Here is a 25,306-nt window from a genome sequence, read left to right as displayed (position 1 = left end):
TTCTCATGTATCTTAATGTATTTTATCCCAGATCCCAAGTTGTGCCTCCCTGTCCAGAGGAATGCTTATCTCCAGATTTTTCATGGACCTCCCAACAACTGTCAGAATACCCCTTAGCTTCCTTTCATGTGTGTAAGTTGTCCCTTATAGATCCACAGGGCAAGAGGGCAAGACAGCTTTGGGAATGATCTCCTTCTTTCTCCTTGGGCTGCTCTCTAGACTACAAAGCTTTCCTTGCTTTAAATCCAGTGTCTCAGAATTTGGCTTGCTGCACATTGCGTACATTTACAAGTTGGAGTCTGGCAACAGAGACCCATAGGCATGAAGGAGAAAGGCCAGTTTAGAGTATTTGCCTCTTCTGTCTGTTCTTGCTTTTCCACTGGTGCTGTAATACACTTACTTGGAATCTTCTTGTTTTTTGGAGGGCTCACAAAAATGTCTCCTGCATGGACTCCCTGCCTCTAGCCTCTTTTCTTTCCAGTCTGTTTTACACATCCCTTCCAGATTAGTCCTCCTTGAGCATCAGTAGAATAGGGGAACACTCTTGCTCTTAATGTCTTAGTTATCTACAGGATAAAAATGATGTCTTTTCAGAGCAAAATCACAAGATACAAGGTTAATATACAAAAATCAATTGCTTTCTTAGATACCAGCAATGAACAGTTCAAATTTGAAAAGGAATTTTACATTCGCACCAAAAAGAAATGAAATATGTAGATATGAATCTACTAAAAAATGAATAAAATCAATATGAGGAAAACTACAAAACTCTGCTTAAGGGAATCAAAGAAAATCTAAGTACATGAGGAGATAATCTTTGTTCATGCCGAAGGAAACTAGACTCTGTGAACCCAAACTATGGCTCTTTGACACAAATAATTATTTTGTACTAAAGGCAGTTAAGAATCCATAAATGCAGGAAAGGCTCTCCTTTTTTGCCTAAAGGCAGGAAATTCTTTTCCTGGAGACAATGTTACCAGCCAGAGGTAGCACCAGAGGAATCTGGAAACAAACCTTGTTATACTAACCCTTTTCTTTCTAGTTATTTATTCCCCATTTCCTATCCATAAACCAAATCCCTTTATACTGTCAAGTCTCCAAAATGTATTGTGTCTTTGTCTAAAGGGTATAAAAGCTTCCAGCTCTGGTCGCTATTTCAGGTCTTCATTCCCTTATAGAGGTTCCCATGTACATGTGAAAGTTTAAGTGAATTTGTATGCTTTACTCTTACTTATCTCTGTCAGTTCAATTTTTTTTATTTTTTATTTTTTATAAACATATATTTTTATCCCCAGGGGTACAGGTCTGTGAAACACCAGGTTTACACACTTCACAGCACTCACCAAATCACACACCCTCCCCAATGTCCATAATCCCACCCCCTTCTCCCAAACCCCCTCCCCCCAGAAACCCTAAGTTTGTTTTGTGAGATTAAGAGTCACTTATGGTTTGTCTCCCTCCCAATCCCATCTTGTTTCATTTATTCTTCTTCTACCCACTTAAGCCTCCATGTTGCATCACCACTTCCTCATATCAGGGAGATCATATGATAGTTGTCTTTCTCTGCTTGACTTATTTCGCTAAGCATGATTCGCTCTAGTTCCATCCATGTTGTTGCAAATGGCAAGATTTCATTTCTTTTGATGGCTGCATAGTATTCCATTGTGTATATATACCACATCTTCTTGATCCATTCATCTGTTGATGGACATCTAGGTTCTTTCCATAGTTTGGCTATTGTGGACATTGCTGCTATAAACATTCGGGTGCATGTGCCCCTTTGGATCACTACATTTGTATCTTTAGGGTAAATACCCAATAGTGCAATTGCTGGGTCATAGGGCAGTTCTATTTTCAACATTTTGAGGAACCTCCATGCTGTTTTCCAGAGTGGCTGCACCAGCTTGCATTCCCACCAACAGTGTAGGAGGTTCCCCTTTCTCCGCATCCTCGCCAGCATCTGTCATTTCCTGACTTGTTGATTTTAGCCATTCTGACTGGTGTGAGGTGATATCTCATTGTGGTTTTGATTTGTATTTCCCTGATGCCGAGTGATATGGAGCACTTTTTCATGTGTCTGTTGGCCATCTGGATGTCCTCTTTGCAGAAATGTCTGTTCATGTCCTCTGCCCATTTCTTGATTGGATTATTTGTTCTTTGGGTGTTGATTTTGATAAGTTCTTTATAGATTCTGGACACTAGTCCTTTATCTGATATGTCATTTGCAAATATCTTCTCCCATTCTGTCAGTTGTCTTTTGATTTTGTTAACTGTTTCCTTTGCTGTGCAAAAGCTTTTGATCTTGATGAAATCCCAATAGTTCATTTTTGCCCTTGCTTCCCTTGCCTTTTGCGTTGTTCCTAGGAAGATGTTGCTGCGGCAGAGGTCGAAGAGGTTGCTGCCTGTGTTCTTCTCAAGGATTTTGATGGATTCCCTTTGTACATTGAGGTCCTTCATCCATTTTGAGTCTACTTTTGTGTGTGGTGTAAGGAAATGGTCCAATTTCATTTTTCTGCATGTGGCTGTCCAATTTTCCCAGCACCATTTATTGAAGAGGCTGTCTTTTTTCCATTGGACATTCTTTCCTGCTTTGTCAAAGATTAGTAGACCATAGATTTGAGGGTCTATTTCTGGGCTCTCTATTCTGTTCCATTGATCTATGTGTCTGTTTTTGTGCCAGTACCATGCTGTCTTGATGATGACAGCTTTGTAATAGAGCTTGAAGTCCGGAATTGTGATGCCACCAACGTTTGCTTTCTTTTTCAATATCCCTTTGGCTATTCGAGGTCTTTTCTGGTTCCATATAAATTTTAGCATTATTTGTTCCATTTCTTTGAAAAAGATGGATGGTACTTTGATAGGAATTGCATTAAATGTGTAGATGGCTTTAGGTAGCATAGACATTTTCACAATATTTATTCTTCCAATCCAGGAGCATGGAACATTTTTCCATTTCTTTGTGTCTTCCTCAATTTCTTTCATGAGTACTTTATAGTTTTCTGAGTATAGATTCTGTGTCTCTTTGGTTAGGTTTATTCCTAGGTATCTTATGGTTTTGGATGCAATTGTAAATGGGATTGACTCCTTAATTTCTCTTTCTTCTGTCTTGCTGTTGGTGTAGAGAAATGCAACTGATTTCTGTGCATTGATTTTATATCCTGACACTTTACTGAATTCCTGTATAAGTTCTAGCAGTTTTGGAGTGGAGTCTTTTGGGTTTTCCACATATAGTATCATATCATCTGCGAAGAGTGATAATTTGACTTCTTCTTTGCCGATTTGGATGCCTTTAACTTCCTTTTGTTGTCTGATTGCTGAGGCTAGGACCTCTAGTACTATGTTGAATAGCAGTGGTGATAATGGACATCCCTGCCGTGTTCCTGACCTTAGCGAAAAAGTTTTCAGTTTTTCTCCATTGAGAATGATATTTGCGGTGGGTTTTTCATTGATGGCTTTGATGATATTGAGGTATGTGCCCTCTATCCCTACACTTTGAAGAGTTTTGATCAGGAAGGGATGCTGTACTTTGTCAAATGCTTTTTTAGCATCTATTGAGAGTATCATATGGTTCTTGTTCTTTCTTTTATTGATGTGTTGTATCACATTGACTGATTTGCGGATGTTGAACCAACCTTGTAGCCCTGGAATAAATCCCACTTGGTCATGGTGAATAATCTTTTTAATGTACTGTTGAATCCTATTGGCTAGTATTTTGTTGAGTATTTTCGCATCTGTGTCATCAAGGATATCGGTCTATAGCTCTCTTTTTTGGTGGGATCCTTGTCTTGTTTTGGAATCAAGGTGATGCTGGCCTCATAAAATGAGTTTGGAAGTTTTCCTTCCATTTCTATTTTTTGGAACAGTTTCAGGAGAATAGGAATTAGTTCTTCTTTAAATGTTTGGTAGAATTCCCCCGGGAAGCCGTCTGGCCCTGGGCTTTTGTTTGTTTGGAGATTTTTAATGACTGTTTCAATCTCCTTACTGGTTATGGGTCTGTTCAGGGTTTCTATTTCTTCCTGGTTCAGTTGTGGTAGTTTATATGTTTCTAGGAATGCATCCATTTCTTCCAAATTGTCAAATTTATTGGCGTAGAGTTGCTCACAGTATGTTCTTATAATAGTTTGTATTTCTTTGGTGTTAGTTGTGATCTCTCCTCTTTCATTCATGATTTTATTTATTTGGGTCCTTTCTCTTTTCTTTTTGATAAGTCTGGCCAGGGGTTTATCAATTTTTTTAATTCTTTCAAAGAACCAGCTCCTACTTTCGTTGATTTGTTCTATTGTTTTTTTGGTTTTTATTTCATTGATTTCTGCTCTGATCTTTATGATTTCTCTTCTCCTGCTGGGCTTAGGGTTCTTCCTTGTTCTTTCTCCAGCTCCTTTAGGTGTAGGGTTAGGTTGTGTATCTGAGACCTTTCTTGTTTCTTGAGAAAGGCTTGTACCGCTATATATTTTCCTCTCAGGACTGCCTTTGTTGTGTCCCACAGATTTTGAACTGTTGTATTTTCATTATCATTTGTTTCCATGATTTTTTTCAATTCTTCTTTAATTTCCCGGTTGACCCATTTATTCTTTAGAAGGATACTGTTTAGTCTCCATGTATTTGGGTTCTTTCCAAACTTCCTTTTGTGGTTGAGTTCTAGCTTTAGAGCATTGTGGTCTGAAAATATGCAGGGAATGATCCCAATCTTTTGATACCGGTTGAGTCCTGATTTAGGACCGAGGATGTGATCTATTCTGGAGAATGTTCCATGTGCACTAGAGAAGAATGTGTATTCTGTTGCTTGGGGATGAAATATTCTGAATATATTTGTGATGTCCATCTGGTCCAGTGTGTCGTTTAAGGCCTTTATTTCCTTGCTGATCTTTTGCTTGGATGACCTGTCCATTTCAGTGAGGGGAGTGTTAAAGTCCCCTACTATTATTTTATTGTTGTTGATGTGTTTCTTTGATTTTGTTATTCATTGGTTTATATAGTTGGCTGCAACCACATTGGGGGCATAGATATTTAAAATTGTTAAATCTTCTTGTTGGACAGACCCTTTGAGTATGATATAGTGTCCTTCCTCATCTCTTATTATAGTCTTTGGCTTAAAATCTAATTAATATTGGAGAAGGGTTGCCACTCCTGCTTTCTTCTGATGTCCATTAGCATGGTAAATTCTTTTCCACCCCCTCACTTTAAATCTGGAGGTGTCTTCGGGCTTAAAATGTGTTTCTTGGAGGCAACATATAGATGGGTTTTGTTTTTTTATCCATTCTGTTACCCTGTGTCTTTTGACAGGGGCATTTAGCCCATTCACATTCAGGGTAACTATTGAGAGATATGAATTTAGTGCCATTGTATTGCCTGTAAGGTCACTGTTACTGTATATGGTCTCTGTTCCTTTTTGATCTACCACTTGTAGGCTCTCTCTTTGCTTAGAGGACCCCTTTCAATATTTCCTGTAGAGCTGGTTTGGTATTTGCAAATTCTTTCAGTTGTTGTTTGTCCTGGAAGCTTTTAATCTCTCCTTCTATTTTCAATGATAGCCTAGCTGGATATAATATTCTTGGCTGCATGTTTTTCTCATTTAGTGCTCTGAAAATATCATGCCAGCTCTCTGGCCTGCCAGGTCTCTGTGGATAAGTCAGCTGCCAATCTAATATTTTTACCATTGTATGTTACAGACTTCTTTTCCCGGACTGCTTTCAGGATTTTCTCTTTGTCACTGAGACTTGTAAATTTTACTATTAGGTGACGGGGTGTGGGCCTATTCTTATTGATTTTGAGGGGCATTCTCTGAACCGCCTGAATTTTGATGCTCGTTCCCTTTGCCATATTGGGGAAATTCTCCCCAATAATTCTCTCCAGTATACCTTCTGCTCCCCTCTCTCTTTCTTCTTCTTCTGGAATCCCAATTATTCTAATGTTGTTTCGTCTTATGGTGTCACTTATCTCTCTAATTCTCCCCTCGTGGTCCAGTAGCTGTTTGTCCCTCTTTTGCTCAGCTTCTTTATTCTCTGTCATTTGGTCTTCTATATCACTAATTCTTTCTTCTGCCTCATTTATCCTAGCAGTTAGAGCCTCCATTTTTGATTTCACATCATTAATAGCTTTTTTAATTTCAACTTGGTTAGATTTTAGTTCTTTTATTTCTCCAGAAAGGGCTTTTATGTCTCTCGAGAGGGTTTCTCTAATATCTTCCATGCCTTTTTCGAGCCCGGCTAGAACCTTGAGAATTGTCATTCTGAACCCTAGATCTGACATATTACCGATGTCTGTATTGATTAGGTCCCTAGCCTTCGGTACTGCCTCTTGTTCTTTTTTTTGTGTTGAATTTTTACGTCTTGTCATTTTGTCCAGATAAGAGTAAATGAAGGGGCAAGTAAAATACTAAAAGGGTGGCAACAACCCCAGGAAAATATGCTTTAACCAAATTAGAAGATATCCAAAATTGTGAGTGGGGAGAAAGGGGATAAAAAGAGGTTCAAAAAGGAAGAAAGAAAAAAAAGAGCAAAAAGAAAAGAAAAAAAAAAGAAAAGAAAAGAAAAGAATTTTTAAAAAAAGAAAACACCTAAGAAAAATGTAAAAAAGAAAAAATATATAATTAGATAAACTAGTAAAAAATCGTTAAAAAAGAAAAAGGTAACAGTTAAAAAAAAAAAAATTTTACCCGAAGGCGAGAAAAAGAAAAAAAAAAAAATGAAAAAGAAAAAATTAAATTAACTGCAAGACCTAAAAAAATCACAGGAAAAAAGCCATGAGTTCCGTGCTTGGCTTTCTCCTCCTCTGGAATTCTGCTGCTCTGCTTGGTATTGAAACCGCACTCCCTGGTAGGTGAACTTGGTCTTGGCTGGATTTCTTGTTGATCTTCTGGGGGAGGGGCCTGTTGTAGTGATTCTCAAGTGTCTTTGCCCCAGGCAGAATTACACCGCCCTTACCCGGGGCCAGGGTGAGTAATCCGCTCAGGTTTGCTTTCAGGAGCTTTTGTTCCCTGAGCGCTTTCCGTAGAGTTCCGGAGGACGGGAATACAAATGGCGGCCTCCTGGTCTCCGGCCCGGAGGAGCCGAGAGCCCAGGGCCACACTCCTCAGTGCGCCCTCAGAGAACAGCGCCCAGTCACTCCCGTCTGCCTGACCTCCGGCCGCGCTCCGAGCTCACCGAGCCTGCGACCGGTTCAAGGTCACCCCGAGCTGCGAGCTCACTGTCGGCTCTGTCTCTGTAGCCGGCTTTCCCGTTCCAATACCCGCAAGCTCTGCGGCACTCAGACACCCCCGATCCTTCTGTGACCCTGCGGGACCTGAGGCCACGCTGACCCCGCATAGGCTTCGCCCCAGTTTAGCCTCTGGAGCGATGTCCCTCAGCGGCACAGACTTTTAAAAGTCCTGATTTTGTGCGCGGTTGCTCCGCCACTTGCCGGGAGCCGGCCCCTCCCCCCGGGGTCTATCTTCCCGTCACTTTGGATTCACTTCTCCGCCGGTCCTACTTTTCAGAAAGTGGTTGTTTTTCTGTTTCCAGAATTGCTGTTCTTCTTCTCTTCGATCTGCCGATGGATTTTCAGGTGTTTGCAATCTTTAGATAAGCTATCTAGCTGATCTCCGGCTAGCTGAAGCAGTCTCAGCTTGCTACTTCTTCACCATCTTGACTCCTCTCTCTCTGTCAGTTCAATTTTGAGACCCAGTCAGAATCCATAAGAGAGCTGAGTATCGCCCTCGACCTGCAAGGACGACAAGAAGCCCCAGTTCAGATGTATCTTCTCTCTCTTTATTTCCACAAGTCTACACACTTATATACGTTTACATGACCAATCAGTGAGTAGGGTACAGGAGGGAGTGAACCAGGCTGTGCACCTAAACGAACAACTTTGCTAGCAACCAATGCTGTTTACTTCCTCTTTGGGCATTCCGCTTAGTTTCACGAGGCAATACTAACCTTGCAACTAGCCAGGTGCTATCTTTTAATGGCGGAGGCCACCCTGGCCAGGGGCCTGCCTCCGATAGCTGAAGAAAATGGTTTCTTCTCCTACAATGATATTATGCACTGTCCAAACCCATAGAAATACATAATGCAGAGAATTGATCATAATTAAATTGTCAACTTTAGTTAGCCATCATCAACATTGGCTCATCAATTATAGGAAAATGACCACCCCAAGGAACATGTTGATAACAGGAAAACTGTGGGCGGTGTGGGTAGGAAAGCAGGTGAGGGAGAAGCACAAGAGAATTTTCTATTTTTTTCTACTCAATTTTTCTGTAAACCTAAAAATGCCTGAAGAATTAAAGCTACATAATTAGAACCAAACCAAACCAAACCAAGCCAAACAAGCTGTCTGAGTGCCTAGCCCTCATGTATCCTATTCTACAGCCACAAGCCCCCCTGCCCCTTCTCTCCAGTTCCACACTGGATAGCACCCTGATAGCACCTGAACCCACTAGCAGAGGTAAACAGTATCAGATTTTCCCTGTGCCTAACTTGAGTTCCCAACCCTGGCCCCTTTCATCAGAAGTGCCTAAGAGACTTTTAAGAAGGCCTAGATTCCAGGCCTCTTGAAACAGACTCTGGGAAGGAGGTCTTTTTTGCATGTTTGTGTTTGATGAGCTCCATGGTGAATCTCATATCCATTCCTAGTGGAGAACCATTTTTCTTAGCTGACACTGATTTTCACCCACTGTCCAAGTTCCTATGACTGGCCTTCTACCTGATTCCTGAAACAAAGTTTCTACTTTTCAACTGCCATTCAACAGGCAGTTGAATGGCTATCTGCTACCAGAAGTAAAGTACAAGACATATTGGGGAGGACACAACTGGAAGAATCTACCTCTCCTCCCTATCTCTCTTAAATTATCCCAAATCTTACAAGTGTAGTAGAGGAATAACATCCATTCCTTCTACCCTTCTATGTTCTCAGTTGGGACTGTATAATGAAACAACAAACAAACAAACAAACAGATTAACAAGAGAAAAGAATTCCCATTTATTTCACATAGGTTTAAGGTGAGAGGAGAGCCTTCCCAAGGAAATAAAGTTCTAAAGAAGTGGTTAAACCTGAGTGTGTGTATGCCAGGTTTGAGGAAGAGTAGAAAGTGGTGGAAAGATGCACTAGAATAAAAGGTACAAGGTAAGTGTACTAATTGGGTTCAACTTAGGAAGATGTCTCTCCATTTTTGCAGATAATGACACTCCTTTCCTTTGGTTGTAGGAAACCCTCTCCCAGGAGGGTTTAATGACCTGCTTCCAGAGAAGGTCAATAAGTCTTTCCTGTAACTGTCCTTTCTCAAGTTTCTTCAACTTAAAAGATTGAATTTGCCAAGTTGCCATATTCTGTAATAGCCTGTCCTGAACTCTGTCAGAAGCTCAGTGTGATGTGAATGGACCCTGGGCGTTGGCTTGGTCCTTAGTGCAGCCCTACAATCCTAAAGCAAGTTCAGGACATTTGATGCATCCATTTGGGGACCTCTGTTGCAACAGCCTGTGACTTTTCCAAACTGCTGCCTGGCTTGAAGGGGATTAGTTCGAAGGCCTGCTATTTGGGCTTTTTCTTTCTCTAGACTTTTATATGCTTGCTGACTGCAAAAGTAATGGTGCCAAATTCTTGTCATTGAAAGAACATTAGCATCTTGAATCATACATGATATCAGCCATATTTAGCCTCTTAGAACTCCCTCTTCCGTGGTTGCTGAGGTCTTTCAGCAACCTGACAAGTGAGTCTGTCAGGCACCTGACAACTGAGTGGTCAGAATAGTGAGTCAGAGACTAATGCTACCGGATGAGCTCCACGTTCCTTTTAAGGTTTAGTTTCATTGTTTCTGCAGAACTACGGGCCTGATTGTCAAAATGGCTGACCCTGAGGAACACTGCAGGAAAGTAAGCCAATAGGCTTCAGATAAAGAGCGCCTACTCTGTACCACGAACTCTCCATCATGACGGTGGTTAGTTGTGTGAAAGGCAGGGATGTGTGCTTCTGTGTGCTGGGCTGCTGCGGGGTGACACGTGGGGGTGTCTGGGTCAGCTCAAGGTTTCATCCGGTGGTCCTTTTAAGTTTTCTTCCTAACGTCATTGTCTGGACTTTCTATTACCAGGATCTTCCTTACCGACAGAGAAGGGGCTGCAGTGAGGTAGTCTCTTCGACTTTTTCCTTTATATCTATGGAAATGTTAAGGGTAAATGCAACACTGAGAAATAAATCTGGTAAAAAGTATGTTTTCCTTTGGTCGTTGTTTGTTAGGCCCCAGTTTCTTTTCCAGACGCAGTTCAGTTTTTTAGGTCCCTTCCCCGTCTTTATCTATTACACAGATTTAAGTATTAAATGTTATTAATATATTTGATGGAATATGATTCAGCCATCAGAAACATCAAATCTTGGCATTTGCAACAACTGGATGGAACTGGAGGACGTTATGCTAAGTGACAGAACTCATTCAGAGAAAGACAATTATCGTATGATCTCACTGATCTGTGGAATTTAAGACACAAAGCAGAGGATCATAGGGGAAGAGAGGAAAAAATAAAACCAGAGGAAGCCAGAGAGGGAGACAAACCATACAGACTCTTCATGATAGGAAACAAATTGAGTGTTTCTGGAGGGGAGAGGGGTAGAGGGATGGGTTAGCTGGGTGATGGATGTTAAGGAGGGCACATGATGTAATGAGCACTGGGGATTATATGAGACTGATGAGTCACTGACCTGTACCTCTGAAACTAACAATAATTGTATGTTAATTAGTTGACTTTAAATGAAAAAAATTAAAATAATAATAAACTAATATATTATTACCAAAAATATAAATAAAAATAAAAGTTTATTGACAGGGCACCTGGAGGCTCAGGGGGTTAAATGTCTGCCTTGAGCTCAGGTCATGATCCCCGGGTCCTGGGATTGGAGCCCCTGGTCTTGAGTGGTCAGGCTCCCTGCTCAATGGGATGTCTGCTTCTTTCTTGAGCTCTGTCCTTTCCCCCTTGCTCACAGGCTCTCTCTTTCTCAAGTAAATAAAGAAAACATTTTTTAAAGAGTGAATTAACATGTATACTGGTGCATGTGTTTCTCTCCTCTTTTTCTGTCACAAATAATAACATTTTATATGCAATGTTGTACACTATTTCCTCTTTCCCATTAAGAATATATTTTGAACCTATTTCATGTCAGTAGCAAAAGTGTACTTGGTTCTATTTGCATAGTATTCTGTTGTAAGGATATGCATCATATTTTAATCAGTCCCATGTTCAGGACATTCTGGTTTTTTTTTGCCAACTCTTACTATCATAAACCAATTAGGAGGAATATACTGGAGCAAAACAGCAGCCCGAAGGCCCATGGGTTTATCTGAGTGCGCATGCTGTCCATAAGTCCCTCTGTGTGCTACCGGTCTTCCCTGGAGATAAGTTCTGAAGCTCCTGCATGAGTGTGGGTTCTAGGGGCTATGGGTTGACAATAGGAAACCCTTCCAGATGCACTTGCTGTTACCAGACCTAAGGAAGCCTAGGAAAAGTGAACATTCTAGGCACAACTGAGTAGTTATTTTTATTATGATTATGATTATTTTTTTGTAATGGGTATCTGAGAGGTCAGTATCAATTGGATTAGACTTTGCTCTTTTAATGCTGGAGACAGTTAAAATAATAGCCATTTTAGTATACGGCGGCCAAACTAAGGTACTAGGATGGACAGCTAACTTATTTTTACATTCACTTGGAACATACTATGGAGCAGATTGAAAGTTCCCATTTGTAAGGCAATTTATCTAAATTGCCTCACTGAACCCTCACACCAGACTACAAGGTAGTTCTGACTGTCCCCATGCTAGAGATTGTCCTGAGTCCCAGACAGGGTGGTGATAGCAGGGAGCAGCAGAGTCCTGAGGGGCTTCTTTCAAGCTCCAGGGCTCTTCCTTGAGCACTGCTGCTCAGAGGGACGCAGGGTGCGGTAGGGTTTAGGTCAGTTCTGCCCATTCAGGCTGCCTCTGAGTCTCATCTCTAAGATGGTATATCATCCAGACTGAACTACCTGGCTTGTCAGGGCTTTGTTTCCTAGGTAGTCATGTTTCCTTAACAAAATGTATTTGTAGAATGTGACAGATGGACCTAGCCTCTGTTCCAATGGTTTTCTCACCTTTCACACCCCTGTCCTCTCCAGGTGCAAACTGTGTTTATTTTTTTTTCTATTTTTTGATTTTATTTATTTATTTGTCAGAGCGAGAGAGCACAAAGCAGGGGGAGAGGCAGGCAGAGGGAGAGGGAGAAGCAGTTTCCCCGCTGAGTAGAGAGGCCAAGGTGGGGCTCCATCTATAACCCTGGGATCATGACCTGAGCCAAAGGCAGACATTAAAGGTCTCGGGTCATGATCCCAGGGTCTTGGGATCGAGCCCTGCCTCAGGCTCCCTGAGAGCCTGCTTCTCCCTGTCCCTCTGTTGCTCTCCATACTTGTGCTCTCTCTCTCTCTCTCTCTCTCTCTCTGTCAAATAAATAAATAAAATCTTTACAAGAAAAAGAAAGGAAAAAGAAAAAAAAGTATTGAGGAAAGAATTGATGGTTTGACATCTCTGTGTGTCTAGGCTGGCTGAAGGAATTTCAGGAGTGCATGGATGCTGCAAAAACTACAAGCTCTGGACATCACACTACGGAACTTAAATAAAATATCAAGGCTGCCATGGAGTGTACCCACCATTCCTAAAAGCCCAAGAGACAACGGTCGAATTCTGGAAAAGTGAAGCTACGCTTCCTGTGAGAAAAAATGATTTTCCTCCTCCTCCTGAGTGATTTGATCAGTGAACTTTTTAGAACACGAGTCAACAGAACCAAGGGAACTAAGTACCCTACTATGCCATCCTTTCTGATCTTGTTTCTCAGGTCTCCCTAGACCTACTTCCTTGATGCCATATCCATAATCTCCTCTACCTTACTTCTTTTTTAGATATTTACTTATTTCTTTAAGAGAGAGAGAGGAGGAGCAGGCAGGGGAGGGGCAGAGGAGGAGAGGAAGACCCCAGGCAGGCTCTGCGCTGAGCACAAAGCCCAAACGGGACTCCATCCCTGGAACCTGAAATCATGATATGCACTGAAATCAAGAGTAAGTCCCTTAACAGGCTGAGCCACGCTGGTGCCCTCCTCTAACGCACTTAAAAAAAGGGAGAGTGCAGGATTTTCTTCCTGAGTCCACTGTGGTGAAGAAAGAACAAGGACTGGAGGCCAGGAGACCTGGGGTCTAGTCTCAGTTTTGCCACTAGGAAGCAACAACCATGAGCAAGTCTCTTACCCTTTCTGAGATTCAGGCCGTTCCTCTGTAAAAGTGGGGATTACATTATCTCAGGGATGGCAAGTGGAACACGCACATTTACCTCCATTCTGCCTTCAACAGAGGCTACTGTTCAACCACATCGCTTATTAGAATTTTTTTCTGCAACGTCCTAGGCAGGCCCAATCCATTAAAGTGGATACATGAGTCAAAATCTACTTATTCTTGGTTTAATTTAATAATCCTTACAGACCCTTCTAGCTCCTAAATGGAACGTTCTGACTTTCCAACTAAGAGATGGCCATTTTTGTGATCTGGTAATAGCTCACTCAATAAAAGGAAAAGGAAAATTTAGGATCATAATTTCAGCCCCATGTCCTCCCAGCCAGGGTCTGAGCCGGGTTTTCTTGAGGTCACCCTGTCCTTCCTTCCATGCCAGAGAGTTCAGCATTTGAGCTCACCCTCCATCAGCTCACCCAGCAGGACAGTCCCAGACTGTAGCTCCCTTTCATCTCAAATAGCCCATAATTAACAACTTCATATTTGACAAGGCATCTCTGAGAAAAGGAATGATCTCAGGTCACCGAGAACCAAAAGTCAGGAGCAAAGGCACGTAATGATTCTATTCGATGCTTACGAAATCTACCCAGATTTACAGTTCTTACCCAAGCAGGAATGCAATCACACAGACAGTACCAGATGGCAACAGCTTCAGAAATCCAGGTGGTTGCAACTGTGTTTTATTGAAATAGTCCAGGAAGTGGTTTACAGAGGGTCCCCCTCATCCCCCAAATCACACAGGGGCAAGCCCTGGGTAGGAAGGCATGTGTGTTTGGGACAGGAGCCCTGGCTGGAGTTCTTTCTCTCAGAGCCAGGAAGGGGGAGGGGAGAAGCAGGTGCCACAACAGGGAAGTGGGGCATCTCGCTGCTCTGGCCTCAGGTGCAGACCTACACAGAACCGTTAAAGTGGACTGGCACGTATGGATTCCCTTCACAGGTCACAATGATGGATTTCCGTAGCTGCTGAGTCTCGTATTCGCATTTGGGGGATTTGGCCTCTTTCTTCAGGTGGCAGTCGGTGATGCGCATTTTGGAACTGCTTTTGTGGCAGTTGGGCTTCGTGTTCTTACAGGGGACATTTCCCTGGAAGCAGACAGCCTGGACATCTGGCAGAGGCTCGTGGATAAACGTGTTCACCCGCTTGCAATCTCCGAAGATGATATTCCGGTGCTTCATCATTTTATTGCAGTAGCTGGCAGTGACTGTGGAGGTGTCTGGGTCCATGTGCTGCCGCAGGAACTTCTCAGCCTGCGTTTCCTTGGCCAGAGAAGGCTGGACATAGCCCAGCACCAGCAGCACCAGGACCAGTGGTAGAAAGAGGATGAAGAACCTCTCCTGAGCCATGGTGGTCTCACTCCTCTGGAAGAGCCTAGCTGGGAAAAGGAGAGAGGAGAAAAAACATTGCCTTAGAAAGAACCCCAGCTCCTACCTGTGGCCTCCCTGGCTCACAGTCTCCCTTTTGGTCAGCCAGAAAGCTACCCCTTCTCCTGTGCAATTTTCCAAGGAATGTGACAGTTACATACACTCTTGTCCGAAAGCATTCAACTCCCACTCGCTGCAGAGAGGCGGGTCTTTGCCTCTGGGTAATGACCTGATAGTGAACTAAAATCCTGCAGTCCTGTGTCTGAATATTAGAGATTTTAAAATTTAAAATACATTTGAGGGGGCCCCTGGGTGGCTCAGTCTGTTAAGTGTCTGCCTTGGGCTTAGGTCATGATCTGGGAGTCCTGGGATCGAGCCCTGTCTCGAACCCAGCTCCCTGCTCAGTGGGGAGCCTGCTTCTCCCTCTCCCTCTGCTGCCCCTTCTGCTTGTGCTTTCTATCCATCCCTGTCAAATAAATAAATAAATAAATAAAATCTTAAAAACAAGACAAAAAAATAAAATACATTTGAAAAATTAATATATTTATACCCAGTGCTCAAGGGGCTTATTAAAAAATCCTTTTGAATAAGCCATGAGCTGATCGGCATCCCTGAAATACCACATGACCTGCAGGATCATGACGGACAGAGCGAGGCCTGTTTTCCTCCAACACAAGGGCAACAGCACAGTGCCTAACACCAGCATCATAGAGGGATGCCAGTGTGTTCCCAAAAGCAATGCTTCCCTCCCCCAGTGCCTTTGGTTCCCTGCAGCCCACATGCTCCATCCTGATATTGGTCCACCGCAAGCTTTCTTTGGTGCTAACCTCAGCCTCCTTGGTCCCTCCAATCAATGCATAATAGAAAGAATCCCTGAGATCATCTCTTCAGCCACTGACCTGGATGTCTAGCTTGTTCTCTAGGACAGAGCAGAAAGCCAGTCTCTGTGATCCCCGGATCTCTGGGGAGGGAATCTTATACAGATTACAAAGGGGCTTGGCTTCCAAGGAAAGATAGGTGGGAGGAGCATCTTGGTTTCACTTTAGAGGGAACCAAGGACCTTGTAAAGAAGGACATTGTAGGGAATCATCTACACCACGCTTTTTTCAGGACTGCTGGGAAGGGTGAGTCTTGTTTATAGTATCATGTGACCTCATCTGTCTGCTGGTTCACAAAGATCAACAATGAAAGCCATTATGGCAATGATGCCTGAACCCTGGAAAGTCATCTTCATCTTGGGGGGCCATTTGCAACAAACAAATAGCTCTTGCAGGTTTGCAAAGGGCACATAAATGTGTGATCCCCAGAGCAGCAGGGAAAGGGAGGTACTCTATCTCCTCAGGAGTCCTGGCATGGCTGGAATTCCAACAGCACCTCTTCTGGGGGTGGGGGCTGGTGGGGCCGGCATCCAGGCATCCACAGCTGGAAGACTGGGCAGACCTAGCTTCTGGGAGGGGGATGTTTCCTGGGCAGGGAGAGGAGGGGACCTGTGACCTCACCCAGTGTTGGCCACTTCAGCTCTCCTGCATGTGGAAGGTGGGTGTGCAGCAGTTCTTGTCCACAGTAACCACTCCTAGAAGGTCAGAGAGGAGGAGAGGAACTAAAGTCAAACCAAACTCCCAAGGGATGTCAGGCCAGCTCAGTCACCAGAGCATGGGAAAAATCTTACAACTTTGCTTCTGTATCCATGTCCTGAAATGTCTTCCTGGGATTTTCACTTCCCGAAAGTGGCAGCTGGAATGCTGAGGGTGTAACCTGACCATGTGAATGGCTTTTCCCCTCTTTAGCACATCATGATCTTAATTCAATACACTGGCTTTGATTTCTCAACACACCAACAGAGAATTATTTACCCTGGCACTTGGAAATAAAGATAAAATAAGGGATGCTGACAAAACAATAAAATAAAGCAAAACCTAATGGAGTACATGACTTCATTAAAGCAGCCTCCCACTAAAAAAATTTCTAAGCATGGATATCAGGTTACTGAGAAAAGCTCCTCAGTGGAAATATGAAATTCAGGAAGGAATAAAAAAAGATGATGATACATATATGGACAAATAAAAGGTGTTTGACGATATAAAGCCATAATATCTTGTTGAGTTAAGAAGATAAATTTAAAATATATGTCAGGAACATAACTTGGAAGTGATGTGAATTGCCAAGTGTTCAAGAGATGACTAAAAGTATTGATTAGACTTCTCTATGTTTAGTATGCATCTGAGAATTTCTAAGATAAGCAATGAAAAGAAGGGAAACACAGGGTTTGAATTCCAAACTAGCAGAGAATAAGTAGACTGTGGATCAGTTAGGAGAGTCTAGTTGTGCTGCAGTAACAAACAATCTCAAAATTTCCGTAGTTTAAAGTTTCTTTGTCATTCCTGCTATATATCTATCTTGGTCCAGCCTAGGGGCTCTGCCTGCTATTGTCACTTGGGAAAACAGGTTGGCACAGGCTTCTTCTTGACACACACTGTCTTAATCAAAGAGGCAGAGGAAAGAACATAGCACTGGGATGCCTCAGTGGCTCAGCTGGTTAAGCATCCTCCTCTTGATTTTGGCTCAGGTCATAAGATCAAACTCTGAGTTGGGCTCTGGGCTGAGCTTGGAGTCTGCTTGGGATTCTCTCTCTCTCTCCTCCTCTTCTGCCTTTTACCCACTCTCTCTCTCTGTCTCTAAGTAAATAAATAAAACATAAAAAAAAAAAAAAACCCAGCACCGCAGAGGACAGCTCTTAATGCTTCTGCTGGAAGGGACATATGTCACTTCTATTCACATTTCATTGACCAGGGAAAACCTCATGGTCACATTTAAGTGCAAGGGACAGAGAAGTAGGATCATTCTAGGTGCCTGGAATGAGAGAATTATTTTGAACAGCTTTAATGGCTGTCACAGAATGACAGACAATTATACCATTAATCCAAAAGAAGCAAAGAAAGGATAGGAAATAGAAATGCCAGACAAATGAGACTAATAGAAAAGGCAAAATAAGGTAGGATAATAATAAAATAATAAAAATAATGAGGAAAATAAAAATGAATAATTATGTAAATGGACTAAATGGTACAGTTAAAAGACAATATTGATAGAAAAAAATTAGCACTTTTTCTGTCTATGTGCATATATAGAGAGAATATACTCACACTCACACACTATGTGTATATTTATGTACACATAATACATGTAAGATTATATGTATATACATATACATATAGATAACTTACAATTTTTAAAAAATGTTTAAGAAGGTAATATTTTATTAGATGATGAGATGTGATAATCAGCAGATCAATAGAGTATTTGCTGGAGTACTTTCAGAGCACCCTTATTCCAAGAGGTCAAAGAGAAAGTCAGAGTGAAAGAAATGGAGTTAACAAGGAGGCTGACAGTGACGAGCTGGAGCAAATTTGTGCACTAACATGATGGGGATGGCTGGGGAGAAGGTGACATGAAGGGGTGCACATCTTGGGGAAAGAGTCAGTATGGGAGAAGATAGTGAAAATACAGCACAGAGAGAGAGCATAGCTCCAGTAAGGGGGCTGACATGGGTAAAGGAATAGGAGACTGTCTTGTCTGTGACGATGGTGGAAAGGGGGAGGTGGGTACCAGACAAGGAAAAGCTTGCAGCTGAGAAACAGTGACGTTGACTAAGAATATGAGCAGCAGAAGAATGTCCCTTCCAGCAGTGGGATTTTCTCCAAGCAGTGAGACTTGAGTCTTGTTTGCCTCAAACCTCTGTTTTAAAACTGGGTTCTGAGAATGTCTGCATCATCTCTGTTTGTCCTCTAGGTAACAGGGACAGTTATCCAGTATAGAATGTGTCTGTGAGCCATTACTGAGAGACATCATTTCCCATACATTAAATCACAGTTGCAGTATTTATCTTCATTACACAGATTAAAATGTGATATCAATCTCTCAAAATTTCTCTCAAGTAGTTTGACATACATCACAGTTGTCATTTCTGTTATGCCCCAATAATTGGGTCTGTGATTAAAGGAGCGAGACTGATATAAAGTGAAGGTCAAGCAAAGTTTTATTTCATGCCAAGCATCAAGAATCGAACTGAACGTTCGGGGATGCACCTCTTACAAGGGAGGGCGATCCTTCTCTGTTTCACAGTCTAGCTTTTAAGGGCAAAGGCCATGCGGTTGGGCCTGGCCATGCACAGGTGACCAATGAGATTTTAACAGACACAGGAAGCTTCCCAATGATGGTAGATGACCAATTGAGTTACAATTTACCCTAGTAGACATTTGATTTAGCCTATCACACCTTGGTTAGGATTGGCACCCAAAAGGCTCCCAGATTGCGGGCCCATACTCTTGGGTAACCAGGGAGACAGTATGCATCCCCCCCACTGATCAGATGTCTCCACCTGGCCTGACCCACCATTGTATCTGGGCTTTGTTACCTGGAGCTGGTTTCTGGGACTTGTTTTAAGGGAATCCCCTGGGGGAAGGGGAACAGGGACATTTTAACTTTAATGGAAGCCTCTTGCTAAGTACATCCTTACATTACCCCCTTTTCTTGGGAGACTAGTCAAATCTTTGACTTTTTAGCCAGTTCTATACCGCCCTTTTTAACGGCTGCTAGACTGTTTTAATGACTCCAGTGTGATTTACCCAGAAACAGTATTTCTTTCCTAAGGTTATGCAGAGCCCCCCACTTCCCTTTATGAGAAACAGTAAGTTAAGTCCCCCGTTTTTTAATTTTGCAATTGCTCATGCCTCCCGCCTATATCTTAACAAAAGGGGCAACAATGAATTTAATGAGCTCATTGTTTTTTGAGTCTACTTTTAGTCCAGGATCGGCAGGGTCCATTGGCAGCAGCATTCACCTCTGGGGGGCGATCTTGTCCTCAGCTCTTTTGACGTGACCCTCGTGAATCCAGGCCCTGATGCCTCCTACTTTTATTGCCATGGGAGTGGTCAGGATGACAGTAAATGGTCCCTTCCAGCAAGGCTCCAGGTTTTTCACTCTAGGTGCCCCCTCCAGAGGCAGCGACGTATCTAAACCATGTCCCCGCACTGGGAAGGGTGTGGCTCCACCTCCGTCTCCATCCCAGTGTGGTCAGTCCGGATCCCTGCAGGGGCTCTTTTAAGACAGACTGTAATGCCTGCAGTGACTGGAGTATAGACTGATCAGTCATTTTTGCTATAGCAATCTCTTGTAATCGAGGGCAATGGGCAGGTCTCCCGAACATTATTTCAAATGCAGTCACCTTATTTAAGCAGGGTGTACATTGCACCCAGAGGAGGGTGAAGGGAAGGATATCCACCCACCCACCGCCAGTTTCCAGAATTAATTTTGTCAAGGTCTCTTGAAGAGTCTGACTCATTCTTTTTACTTGCCCTGAGCTCCGGGGCTGGTAGGTACATGTAGTTTCCAATTAGTGCCTATGGCTTTGGCCAATACCTGTGAGACTAAACTCACAAATGCAGGGCTTTGTCTGACCCAGTCACAAGAGGTGACCCAAATCTCTGGTAGCTTTTTGGTTACCATTCCTGCCATTTCATGTTCAGCAGAAAAAGCCTTTACCCAGCCTGAAAACGTATCTACAAAAACTAACATATACCTGTGCCCATATTTTCCCAGTTTCATCTCTGTAAAATCTATTTCCCAATAAATTCGTGGTTCCTTACCTCTTTCTCTTTTCCCTCTTCCCATTCTAGTTCCTCCTGCATTTACTGCCTGACATTGAGCACATCTATCAACCACTTCTTGAGCCATACACCCTAATTTAGAAATCTGGAACTGCTTGCCCATAAGCTCCTTAAGTTTGCGTGTCCCCAGATAAGTGCCCTGATGTATTTGGCTTACTAGTTTCTTCTAGTCTTAGCCCAATCTCCTTCATAATCTAATTTAGTCCACTTCTGTAAATGTACCTGCATCCTTGACCAGGAGGGCTGTGGCAGCAATTATGCGCAGGCAAGGCGGAACCCAGCTGCTACTGGATCTAGTTTCTTGCTAAGATAAGCTATTGGCCTTTGAGTCTGCCCCAGAGTCTGAGTCAAAACTCCTTCAGTCACCCCTGCCTTTCCATCCACATACAAGTGGAAGGGCTTGGTAACATCTGGGATGGCCAATGCTGGGGCAATCTGTACAGCTGTTTGTAATTCCTGAAATGCTCATTCTGCCTCAGCTGTCCACTCTACCATAGTGAGTCCTCCCTTAGCCAGTTCATAGAGAGGTTGTGCCATCTCCGTGAACCATGGTATCCACAGCCTGCAGTAGCTCACCATCTCAGGGAATTCCCTCATGGAGACCAAAGTCTAAATAAGTGGTGTGGCTCTTACAAAGATGTGTTTTCATTGCTGACACCCGGTACCCTTTTCCCTGCAGAGTCTGTAAGAGAGGTCTTGTCCCCTGCAATCATGACCCATAGTCCTCAGCAGCTATTTCCATTATTTCCACTAACTCAGTCAGATTTTTCCTTTCAAATTCTTCAATTTTCTGAAGTTACTTCCTTATATCTGGGGCTGACTGACTGGCAAAGGCAAGATCATCTACACGAGTTATCGTGCAACTTCTCTGCAGTTTACCTTAAGCTGTCTAGCTTAGGTAAACAAATATTTAATAGCAATCTAATCTAGAATTTGACACCCATAAAGGCATGTTATTAAAATAATTTTTATCTCTAAAATAACCATTTCCAGAGATATACAAATCAGGACTTATTCATTTGAAAAACAAGTCCAGTTTTAACAAACTTGGCCTAATAATTTACATAAGCTCAGCAAGAACAGTAAGTAATCATATAGATTTAGAATCTGCTTTGCTGGAACTTCTCATAAAGAATCTATAGGTTGAACTTTTAGTAGCCTCTCTGGGCCAGAAGCCAAGCCACAATTTGCCATCAGACATGCCTGCAATACCTGTCAGATTTGGGTGAACTCCTGAGGTGCCCAAAGTAATCTGAGATTCCTCCTCCTACCAGGGAGTGACATTCTTTACTCACCTGGTCAGGCTGCTGGGAACTCTGTAAGCAAGGTATCAGGCCAACAGTTCCAAGGGGCTTTACGGCTCTAGGTTTTATAAAATCAGCCTTAGTTCCTCTAAGCTGGTTATATCTGAGTCTTTTCAAATATGATGTTCCAGTCAAAGCCTTGGTAAAATGACCAGTGTTTCCAATGCTGTCCTGTTACAAGGAGAAGATTCTTATTGAACTTATGCAAATGACTGATTGCCAAGGAAGAAAGAATACTTAACTGAGTAGGTTTCAGAGGGTTCAGATAGAGAGAAAAGTTGAATGCCTTGATTTGTTTACAAATGAATACCTTTACATCTCTATTAGTTACAGATAACTTAAGAAAAATTTTCCCTAGCCTAGAGGAGCAAACATTACAGAAACAGCAATGTTTAAAACATTAAAGACACAACATCACAACCTTTCAGTCCATCTAGTCCCATGTTACTAATTCTGGTTTAGTCCGAATGTAGCCCTTACTTCTGTAAATTTTTACCCATTTCAGTTCCCGGGATTTTAACATATCAAAGACCCGTATTTGTCCTGAAAGTCTTTCCATATGAATTTCCTGTAAGGCGGAATTCATCTTACAAGAGAACTTAAACAATTACAAATGAAAAAACTCAGAACAGATATAGTTAAATATCAAGTGATGACCCTTATCAAAACATTAAAATTGTAGGAAATGTATAGAACCTCTAGAATAATTACAGCATTTACCCAAATGCAACCCAAGATTTATCATTGGGTTGCATTTGGGTACTGCATCAGTACTTGCTGAGTAACTTGGCATATCAAGGAAGCCTTATGAGCCAAAGAGATCTCATTTACAACTCTGGGCAGTCAAAGAGAAGACCATTTACATTTCAATTAACTGAAGAAAACTGCCCTTTTAAACAGAGAGAAAACCAGCTTTTCTATACCAGTGTTTTTCCTTTTTTAATTTTTAAGCCTGCAGTCTTGAGTTTTCTCGGTTTCCCTCCCATGAATGATGTCTCAGACAAAGGGAGGAGGATCTTTCAGATGCTGTCCTGCTCACGTCCCTCACAGGAACTTAGGAGCATCTTAGCTAAGGTCGGTCCATATAAACCCCAGATCAGGCTACTTTGTGGAGTAGATGACCATTATGCCATATGACACCCCACGAGACTCAGGGTGCAGCCCACTCGGACTCCATAGCGGAAGCGGTGGAGCCATACAGACACATTCACACAGTCAGGCATTCTTCAGATTCAAACAGGTAGGACACCTCTCCCCACTGGGTCTCCCCTTCCATTCTTTAGGAATGGATCTAGCTCAGAAAGCGGCCCCAGGCCCGTTTTTATTTATTATTTAAACAGAATCAGGCATCTGGTCTTTTTCTCTCCTTTTTACATATTTCCTACTTTTCTACAGAGTTGTTTCCCTTATTTCCATCAGTCTTAATTACACTTAGCCAGAACTTTGTACTCTTAGAAATACCTTAACCTCTACTGAAGATTAAATATAAACCAATTGTGAACTGTTACAACAGAATTCTTTAGATAGCAAATTTATCAATCAGTTAAGCACAAAACATGTTTGCCAACAGATTTCAAAAGCACAAACCTAGTTCCAGCAACCAGCGCTCTAGCATTTTATACATTTGGTTAAAGTTTCAGGTTACCAAAGACTTTGAAAGCTACCTTAAGAATTACCCATTAAAACTTTGAGACAGACAATTAATCATCAGTTCAGTCACCTCTTTGCTAATAGATTTAACACAGATTTTAACAAATAACACGAGCTTACTTGACTTTAAGGTAAAACTCTGAAGTTTCACATTTACTACTGTTAACTCAAAAGACATGTTCATCCTAATTAACTCAACAAACTTAAAGTAGTTCAAATACTGAACTATGTTCCTCCTGGGCCCACTCCACTTTGAATATTTACCTGAGACCCGGGGGGAAAGATCTGGCATTGGGGGTATTAGGTCCAGGGTGTTCTCTTCTTGTTTCCCGACAGTGAAGAACAGAACAAAGTGCCACCAGAATGCAGAGAAAGGGTTCCCAGTTCTAGGGCTCATCAGCTCCAAGAGAGGAGCACACACCATGCTTTCCCACCAGCAAGAGGGAGGCGCTAGGTAGTCCCCGTCGGGCCAGAGAGGGCAAGGAATGTCCCCAAAACAAAGTTTGTTTTGGCAAACAACAAACTCGGGAATATTCCTTAAAGTCTCTGTCTCGAATTAGACTACCCCCAGTTGGCTCCAGTTATAGCCATTAAAAGTCAGAGTTCCCTTACTCTCTACTTATCCTATTTCTTCAAACACAACCAACAGCAGAGAAGACAACAAAAAGACAAGACAAAGACAACCACAAGCCCAGGAGTTCTTACCCAGAACCTGCCACCGGTGGGGACTTTTTGATCTTCTGGCCTTTCAGTGGGACTTGAACCCCCTGACCACCTAGGTGACTGCCTATGGGGACTGAAACCCCCTGACTGTCTGAGGGGAATCGAACTCCCTGGCGATCTACCAGTGGAGGGAAGGTGCGTCCCCACATCCTCTCCAGCCCTGGGGAGCATGGCAGCGTCCAGCTTCACCCAGGTGGGCTATACCTGGAGCTCCACCCAGACACAACAACCGATCTCACAGAGCACCTGGAGATCATCGGATCCCACAGAGTAAAATCTGTGAGATTTTACCTCGATGCTTTTCCCAGAAATTCTGATGCTTGCTCAGTTCTTGTCATTTAATCCCAGACGAGCCCCCATATGTTATGCCCCAATAATGGGTCCGTGATTAAAGGAGCGAGACTGATATAAAGTGAAGTTCAAGCAAAGCTTTATTTCATGCCAAGCATCAAGAATCAAACCGAACGTTCAGGGATGCACCTCTTACAAGAGAATGTGATCCTTCTCTGTTTCACAGTCTAGTTTTTAAGGTCAAAGGCCATGCAGTCAGGCCGGGCCATGCACAGGTGACCGATGAGATTGTAACACACACAGGAAACTCCACAGTGATGGTAGGTGACCAATTGAGTTACAATTTATCCTAGTAGACATTTGATTTAGCCTATCACACCTTGGTTAGGATTGGCGCCCAAAAGGCTCCCAAAAGGCGGGGCCCATACTCCTTGGTAACCAGGGAGACAGTATGCATCCCCCCACTGATCGGATGTCTCCACCTGGCCTGACCCACCCTTGTATCTGGGCTTTGTTACCTGGAGCTGGTTTCTGGGACTTGTTTTAAGGGAATACCCTGGGGGGCAGGGACAGTTTAATTTTAATGGAAGCCTCTTGCTAAGTAGGTCCTTATAATTTCTTTAGGCACATAACAATGTAATTTTCATTTCCATAAACCACTCTTGAGAATTTGACTAGAGTCTCTAGAGTGAGGAGACCATATGTATTAGTTGCAGCTTCATGACTGGTATGTTATGTTCAGGAAAATTTTATCAACTCTCTGGACCTCAGTTTCATCATCTATAAAACACGCAAGCTGGAGGATTGGCAAAGCACTAATAAAAGACTATTTAAATGCAGAGTTCAGAGTGCTCACCATTACATTCACCTTTTTAATTATTCCTGCAACACCGACTGGCATTTTTCTGGATGAAAGCAGATGAATACCCAAAAGTCCTGCATTACGATTTTAAAGATCAATAATATATACACTTCTGTATTTGTTTTCTTATCTGTAAATTAGGAATAATAAAATACTTTATTTTAAGATGCTATAGA

At 42.5% G+C, this 25,306-nt stretch overlaps 1 pseudogene across 1 annotated transcript; it reads right to left on the bottom strand.

The window, feature by feature from the left end:
• Positions 1-13,935: 13,935 nt before the first annotated feature.
• LOC309858616 (ribonuclease pancreatic pseudogene) lies at positions 13,936-15,589 on the bottom strand (annotated as a pseudogene). The gene is made up of 2 exons: positions 15,534-15,589; positions 13,936-14,641 (listed from the first exon to the last, which is right to left on the bottom strand). The product of its transcript is annotated as a ribonuclease pancreatic pseudogene (transcript).
• Between the last annotated feature and the right edge of the window lie 9,717 nt (positions 15,590-25,306).

Source organism: Mustela nivalis (genome assembly GCF_964662115.1).
Source record: "Mustela nivalis genome assembly, contig: HAP1_SCAFFOLD_2930, whole genome shotgun sequence".
Taxonomy (NCBI): Eukaryota; Metazoa; Chordata; class Mammalia; order Carnivora; family Mustelidae; genus Mustela; species Mustela nivalis.
The sequence above is the reverse complement of the archived record's forward strand: the minus strand, read 5'-3'. Positions and strand labels throughout refer to the sequence as shown.